General features: G+C 42.5%; 1 pseudogene across 1 annotated transcript; it reads right to left on the reverse strand.

Moving 5' to 3' along the window:
- Positions 1-344: 344 nt before the first annotated feature.
- LOC309611265 (gamma-secretase subunit APH-1B pseudogene) lies at positions 345-7,896 on the reverse strand (annotated as a pseudogene). The gene is made up of 2 exons: positions 7,827-7,896; positions 345-888 (listed from the first exon to the last, which is right to left on the reverse strand). The product of its transcript is annotated as a gamma-secretase subunit APH-1B pseudogene (transcript).
- Between the last annotated feature and the right edge of the window lie 583 nt (positions 7,897-8,479).

An 8,479-nucleotide genomic window follows, 5' to 3' on the forward strand; every position in this document is an offset into this window, starting at 1 on the left:
TCTCAACTGGCTGCACATCGGAGTTTTATCTAAGAAGCTTTAAAAAATTACCAAATGCCCAGACCAATTAAATCTGGAGGGTGGAGCCCAGAACATTAGTCTTTATGTTTTCCCAGGTGATCCCAACTTGCAGCCAGGCTGCACGCCACTGATGTATCCCTTTCAGAAAGCTGTTGCATGAAAGCCATGTCGTATCTAGATAGTACTGTTTATTCTAAATTTCACCAGGAAAATGGACTTTTAGAAGAAGACCCAGCTGCGCTTCTACTAAAGGCGCAGCTTCCTGTTTCAGAAGCGCTGGTCCTTGGAGGTTATCTGGAGCGCTGCTTGAAGAGGAGGGAGCCCTAGTCTTGGCAGAGGAGGCAGACTTTCAGGCTCCGGCAGAAACGAAGAATGTCCAGACACCCATGAGCACCAGGATGATGTATGCAGACACCAGCTTTAATCCACAACGAGGATTTATGAAGCTCAGGGCTGACATCAGCAGATAGGGGAGAAGAACTACAAGGAGGGCGGACCACTTTGTCTTCTCACAGGCATCCAAACACACAGTGCCCCAGAACACGTGCAGCAATATGATCACCAGCGTCATGAAAGCTGAATTTAGGAAGCACTGGGGAGGGTCTCCATGAATGCCCACCGTGCCCGGCCCCAAAGAGTCAGACAGGGTATTTACAAAGGAAAATTCCACTCATGATTCCAAAGCTCAAACCAGAAACATAAGCCATTAATCCCACAGAGGGTGCTGTCCCACCTGGGTTTATACTCTTCAAGCCCACACGGGCTTTAAAAAAAAAAAAAGTTTATAATATGCAAAACGGCACATTTCTTGGATAAGGACTGAGACTAACTCTCCAAAGATGAGCAGATATTTCTGTATTGGTCCATCTTAGGACAAGAATTTTTCATTGGTAAGATTTTGTGTGGTTTTTTTAAATTAAAACATTTTCTAGAGTTGTTTTATTCCTTTCAAACTAACCATTTTAAAACAAAAGCTTTAATTGTGTGTGTGTGTGTGTGTGTGTGTGTACATGCGTGTGAGTGTATAAAACAAAAGAAAGACACGGGGGATGAGCGCTACCAGCTCCCTCCTCTGGCTTCTGGCTAAAGTCAGAGTTACTCCTTCCGACAAAGCCCAGACACAAGTGGGGACATCTCACTCTGATTCAGTTTCTGAGGAAATCCCGAAAAGGTGCAACACATTTACAAACCACTGCTCAGATATGGAAGCAAACGTAGGCTTCTCAAATATTCAATCACGGACTTAACGGAAAGTGGGCAGGGGGACACACGCATGTCAGTTCACTGATTTCAGTCCTTTTCAATTCAAATCGTCTCTTTCAACTCCATCTTCAAATTTCTTCTTCTCTCCCCATCTCCAAGATGGCATCTATGGGGTTGGGTTGGGGGAGCTTTAAGGGTTCTCATGGTGACAAGGAATTGAGGGACTTCTTATCCACATAGGAGAGGAACAGTCCTTCTGAGCCCTCTCTGGTTCCTGCTCTGGGGTTTGGTGTCCTCTGAAGGGTTAGTGGCTGGTGATACCTGGTGGTGTTTGGTACTGTGATGGTGTCCATAGCCAAAACCCACCATTTGCCCATCAGTTTTGAAATGCTTGACATCTCTCTATCCCGGGCCTCAGAAAGTCAACTGGTCATCTCAGTGTTTCTTTGCGACTTCCTAGGGCACACACTAGTGTCTGGAGGCACTGCACCCTCCACTCAGGCATGGGCAACCAGGCGTGGTATTTCAGCTTCATCTACCTGTTCTCTTCCTGTCACATATGATACAACCTCTTCTTGGAGGCTCTCAGCTTTCCCAGGTTCTGTATGGTGAAGGAAGCAACTAGCTCCAAGTTTCCCTCATATTTGTCTAGATACATCTACTTCTTTGTTCCCTCTGGAATTTGGTCTGGAGCAAGTTGCCAGAACACATATATCCTTTGCTCCCCTTTTCTCCTTTCCCTTTCCACCTTCTCTGGGAATGAAAAGTATAGTCTTTAACCTTCCTTTTCCCATGGCAGGGATCCCCCTTACAGCATAGCCTTGCTTCTCCCTATCGCTGGCTTAATGGTAAAGTCGGCCAAGTCTGAATCTTGATGTACTAACTGAAGCTTAAAGAATTTAGAAAACCATTTCTCTTCCAATAAACCTTATCTTAGTAATCTCTTGCTAGGGACTCAAAAAAAGGTACTTTGGTCATCAAAAGCCCAACATCTAGCTCTATCTTCTGGGAAGCCGTTGGTTATGAGGGTCCACAGGGAGGTTAGAACTGATTTCCCCCATAAGCAGTGCCTTCCCACAGGCAGGAATGGAGAGGAGCAGAGTGGAAGGTCACACCCACCCTCCTGGCCATTCACCTCTATCTAGGAGGATTCTGCCTGTACAGCTGTGCTCTCCTGACTTGGAAGTTAGGGCTGCCTCTCAGTGGTTTTGCAAGGCTGATTCTACAAGCATCACCCTTCCAGCTCTGTGGAGGCCACGGGGTTAGGTGCAGTACGATGCTGGTTCCCACAGGGATATATGGAGAAGTGAATGTGAGGCAACTTCCGAACAGTTTGAAATAGTTCCTTGAGATTTCTGATGTGGGCTAATCATAAGACATTAAGTCAACACAGCATCTTCTCACTACTTCTTTCTTACAAATAGGTCCTGTCTTATTTCCATCTAGGTCAGAGTTTCTCAGTCTCAGCACTATTAACATTTTAGGTCAGATGGTTCTTTTCTGTGAGGGGCTGTCCTGTGCGTTGTAAGATATTAAGCAGCGTCTCTGGCCTCTATCCACTGTTCGCCAATATCAGTTCTTACCAGTTGTGACGACCAGGAATGTCTGCAGACATTGCTGAATGTGCCCTGGGGAAGCAAAGCAGCCCTGTTGAGAAACACTAATTTAAACCTTGGTCTTATTGTGATGTTGTTGTGATGTTTTAATTGTGTGCTTTTAAAAAATATTGAAATATTTTACTTATTTCTGATTCCTGAAGTAGTAAAACTAATCATAAAATATTTTCCACATAAGTTTTAACATTTTGACAGTTTCATCCATGCGTGGCTTTCCCCCCCCATTTGTACCCATACAAATGTTTAAATAATTTTCTTTATAAAAATGGCATTTGCCATTCTGTTTTGAATTTTTCTTTTTTATTTAGTAATACTTGTGTTTCTTATTTTTGATTTGTCTGTTCATATCCTTTGACTTTTTTATGTTGAGGTGTTATATTTTTCTTATTAACTTGTAAAATATATGTGTGTGTGGCTAAAGAATATCAACTTTTGTTTGTTATGTATGTTTCAAATGTTTCCCAGAATTTAATTTATGTTTTTCTCATATACATAAATTTTAATTTTAATATAATCAAATTCATTGATATTTTCCTTATTGTTTTAACTTTTTTGGGGACATGTTTAGGAAAACCTTTCTGGTCCCAAGATTCTAAAAATATTCACCTATATTTTCCTCTATCTCCATTTTAGTGTGTTTAAATTTTTTTGATTATTATTTTATTCTCCTTTAAATTTTTCTTCATTTCTGTAAATTTTTTGTCTTCTGCTTCTTCTAGCTCATTTTTTATTAAATTAAGGTAATTAATTTATTTATTAAATTATTTTACATCTCTGAGCTTTTGCAGTTTCTGCTTTGTAGTGTTTCTTCATAGAGGCACTTCTCTAAGTTTAAAAATTCATGTTAAATGTTTGCTCACAAATTTCAAGTGCTTCATAGTCATAGTTTTCTGACAAGTGCACTCATCTATTATTGTTTTGTTGTTGTTTTTCACAATTTTTTTCCTGTATTAGCTTTGTGTCAATGCTGTGCCCATCCTTCACCCAATAAAAATGGGCTATTTTAGGGCTTCCCTGGTGGCGCAGTGGTTAAAAATCCGCCTGCCAATGCAGGGAACACGCGTTCGAGCCCTGGTCCGGGAGGATGCCACAGGCCGCAGAGCAACTGAGCCTGTGCGCCACAACTACTGAGCCTGCGCTCTAGAGCCCATGAGCCACAACTACTGAAGCCCGCGCGCCTAGAGCTCGTGCTCCACAACAGGAGAAGCCACCGCAATGAGAAGCCCGTGCACCACAAGGAAGAGTAGCCTCCGCTTGCTGCAGCTAGAGAAAGCCCACGCACAGCACCGAAGACCCAACGCAGCCAAAAATAAGTAAATAAATAAATAAAATTTATTACAAAACAAACAAGACAACAAAAAAAGGGTTACTTTATGACCCATCAGTAAATGATTTGAGCTTTCCTAGAAAAGAAGTTCCTGGGGGTAGAGATTGGGCAGAAAGATCAGGCTAGTTGAAGGACTTCTTTGCAGCCTCAGAGAGAGTCCACCTCCTGTAGAGGGGGCCTGTGTGCCCCCATTTGCTGTGCAGCCCTACCCCGTTTCCTTCTTTGGACGAGACATGGTTCAGGGAGACTCGGCTACCCCCTTACCCCATCCTCCCCCTTTCTCAACCCATTTCCTCCGCTTGTTGATGCAAACAAGGGACATGGGCTTTTGCCTCTAAGAGGGGCTCCCCATTTTCAAGAAATGTGTTTTTGCTACGCCCTGTAGCATTCTCCATGCTCTCTTCCCCAATACAGGCATGAGTTCTGGCTGATCTCTGCTGATTTTGGCAGATCTTATATGTTTTAGAGTCTGCATAGTATATCTGACTCCTGGTTTTGCTGAAAATGGAGTTTGTGGAATTTTATTCATTCTCCTTTTTGCTTTTATGTGACTTCCACAAAGTGAACAGGGAAAAATCCTAACTTAGGTAGCTATGTTTATCCTGGAAGTCCTGAGTTTAGTTTCTGGCAATTTTAAAAAGCTGTTATTCAGTCTAGTAGTTGTTGTACTACTTCCAGATTTTAGAGGAAGCAGTATGTCATCTGCAAATAAAGATAATTTTTTTTTAATCAGAATTTTTTCTTTGGAGTATAGTTGCTTTACAATGTTGTGTTAGTTTCTGCTGTACTGCAAATCATTTTTGTCACTGCCTCTTCAATGTTTATAGCACTTAATTCTTTTCCTTGGTCTGTTGTTTGGCCAAAACATTTTGGAAAATATTGAGCATTATTGGTGATAATTTCCTTCTTTTTCTTATTCCTCACTATAAAAAGAATGCCTTGGGATTTCACCATTAAGTGCATGTTATGTACTAGATGCTTTGTTAGCTTCATGTTTGACCTTATTCTGCGCTCCAGCTCTCTCCCCTCCACAACCATGACAGAGGCACTCATCCATCATGGCACTCATTCCTGCTGAGCCTGATGGGACTTCATATGTGCCATCCTTGTTCTAAACAATAAGGCATTTGCATTTCATTTGAAGTAGGTCACCTGACTAAGACAAGGTTCATGCTTCTAGAAGAAATAACAGTTGGCGAGAAGACTGTTACAGCCAATCCCAACATGTATTTTCTTCTTCATCAGCGTAGAGTTGGTATCATGACAGTAGACAAAATCACACTGGGTAGTGATTTTTATAAAGAGAGAAGTAAGTATTAAAGCTTGGGAGAAAATAAGTAAGCATGAGTTGTGCCAACCTAAAGACTAGCATTTATCTCCAGCAAATATTGGGGCATCTATGCCCAGAGGTTTCTTAGAAGCCCTCTCTCCTTGCCCTTCTGCCTCAGTTCCTGATGCCTACCTCCCATGGCGTGCTATGTCCTCTGTCAGTCCTGTAGGTCTGACCTCTCGCCTGCCTGAGCACACGCTCTGTTACCTCGCAGCTTCGACTGCCACCCCTGAGACTAGCTGGTGACCAGTCGTCGGCATCATTATTATTCTTGGCACAATATCAGAATGGACCTAGAGGGAAATTGTCCTCAAAAGAGATAACACATTCGTTATTTTCTTTCATCTCCCGTTTATGCTGATTTAGCGGTAGGAACACATATTTGTTGTTTAAATGTTTTATTTTGGTAAGTGTACATTTGCTCATGTAATATGGATCTGGAAATGAGTCTGGAAATAACCTCTGAAGCTATCTGATCTCTAACCCTTTGATTTCCATGGAAGACTACTGTTAAATCAACTAGCACATAAGCTCATGGACCTATTTTTACCAACTCTGATGGCTTATTAAAAGCAAGAGCATGATGTTTTAAGCCTCAGTCAAAACAGAGAAAATACGTTTTAGGTTGTTTTCACTGTTTTTGGAGGAGGTCATTGAGAGGACATGACCATCGGTTGACCTGCAAGCTGGACCTGGGCAATCAGAGGCCCCTCACCCCCTCCCCATCTTTGGAAGGAATGTTCAGCCCACTGTTCCCACAGGGGTAGCTGTTCCAAGGGCACAGATGTGAGAGAGGAAGGTGTTGTTGAGACCATGTGGATGGTATACAGCACAGAACCCCATTAAGCCCGCTACATAAACTTCTAAGATTCTGGTGGGCAGGTGTGGAGATCTACTCATCTTGCAGTGCCCAAGACAGGCCACATCAGTAAGTTCCCTTGCTTATGAAACCTGCCACCTGTCAGTCTGGATGGTCTGTCTCTCCTTGCCCTCTGTGTACGGGGGCCAGTTTGCAAGCCAACACTTGTCAGGTGCAGAAAACGATGTTTTTAGGCTTCTTGTGCCTCAAACTCTTGGCATGCTTAGAAATTCTCAGTCTCATCACCGTGAGGGAGTGAAAAAGAAAGCTGATGGCAAATCTAAGTATTTGGTGCCTTTTGCCGTGCGCACTATCCAAGGTATTACATATAATTCAGGAGCACTGATTGAGTGCTTTGGAGGTTAATAGAGAAAGGCACTTCCAAAACGATTCTATGTCTGAGCTTTTCTCATGAGGGTCACATGTCTATAATAATAACTCATTCACTCTGCTACAACCTAATAAGGATCAATTGTTTAGTTATTAAGAATATTAATTGAGTTACAACATGGTCCCGAGCGTATGATCTCATCCCATGCTTGGTGTACTGATGGAGCACGATAGCCAGCCTTACGTGTCTGCAGTGGGGACCTTTCAGTCAAGTGTCAGTATTCAGGGATATTACAAGATTCAGTATATTAATAGCTCATAGAAAAGATTAAACACGAGGCATGTACTAAAATGGATAGATGCTGCTTCAACTCCTCTAATTCTTTTGGAAGTTCACTTTACCAATTGTATTTCTTAGAACTGAATGGATCTCTTCTGGTAGCACATTAATGTTGGATGTCATTGTGGATGTGTGATGACTTGCGGTACCTCCAAGGAATCGCTCTCAACGGCAGAGAGCTCAAGGAGATGCTCTGGAAGCAGCTCAGTTTCCGCCATCCCCTCCGGGCATTGATTTGGGATGGGGCAGTTATCTCTCCTATGTTGCCTAAGAGCCTAGGTTCATGGTGTCTCTCTACTTCCTCTCCTTCCCCAGTGGTAACCCCTCTCTGACCCTGTTTATGGCAGTGCAGCCCATAGGGTCAGATCAGGTGCAGAGCTAATCATTATGTTACTGTGAGGAAATTCTAGGGTATGAACTAGGTGGCTGAGGTTAATTACAAGCTGAGTATCTCATTACTCAGTTCAACAATGGTACTGAGCATAAAACATTCTTTCAGGCATTCTCTGTAATCACTCTCATTACTAGTCCCAAAGCCAATTTCTAGACCATTTTGATTGTTTTACCCAGTTCTGAATTCTCTCTGAGACCCCTAGATTCCTGGAGACTTGGGACCTTTTGAACTCTGGGTCCCAGGTCTGCCCCTTCAGCCTCCTAGTTGACTGGTGGTTAAGAGAGCCGTGAGTTAACAGTGGTAACTGGTTAGTTAGCCATACTTTTGATGAAACATTTTCAGAAGCTTCTGTCTGAATTCCTCTCTCTCTCTGTGTCTTGTATTATTCCCACCCCCTTTCACTCACAGCACTGACGAGTTGAATGAGCGTTGAAATTGGAACCAGAAGACTTGAGATTGGGTCCTAGGTTTGCCATTTACTAGCAGTTGTGCCTGGGAAATTTCTTTAAGTCTCTGAGCGTCAGTTTTCTCATTGACAAAATGGAGAAACTTTTGCCTTTCTTACTTTACAGGGCTGTTGTGAGGTCAGATTAGCATAATGAAGGCCACAGTCATGTGTAGTTTGACATTTCACCATAGGAGGCTGTGATTCCATTAAAAAGACAGTTCTAAACATGACAGAGATTTGACTAAGAAATGAAACACTACTGAGAGTCAAGTGAATTGACTATGATTAATGGTTCCTATATCTGAGTGACTTAGAATTAGTGGGGTCAGAAAAACAGTATTTTTATAAGAGCGCCATAGGATTTCCAGATAAAACACGCAATGCATGGCACATGGGACATCCTTATACTAAAAAGTTGGTCATTGTTTATCTGAATCTCAATTTAACTGGGGATCTTGTATTTTGCTTGCTAAAGCTGGTGATGCTACACGGGTAATTCTCATGAGCGAGCTGCTTTTGAAACTACTGACCCACATCCTGCGTAGGGCTTGATTGAAAGCGAGGGAAATGAGCTGACTGCCTCTATAGAGGATTTCAGATGCTCCCGGGAG

Source organism: Balaenoptera borealis, assembly GCF_965194805.1.
Source record: "Balaenoptera borealis genome assembly, chromosome: 14".
NCBI lineage: Eukaryota > Metazoa > Chordata > Mammalia > Artiodactyla > Balaenopteridae > Balaenoptera > Balaenoptera borealis.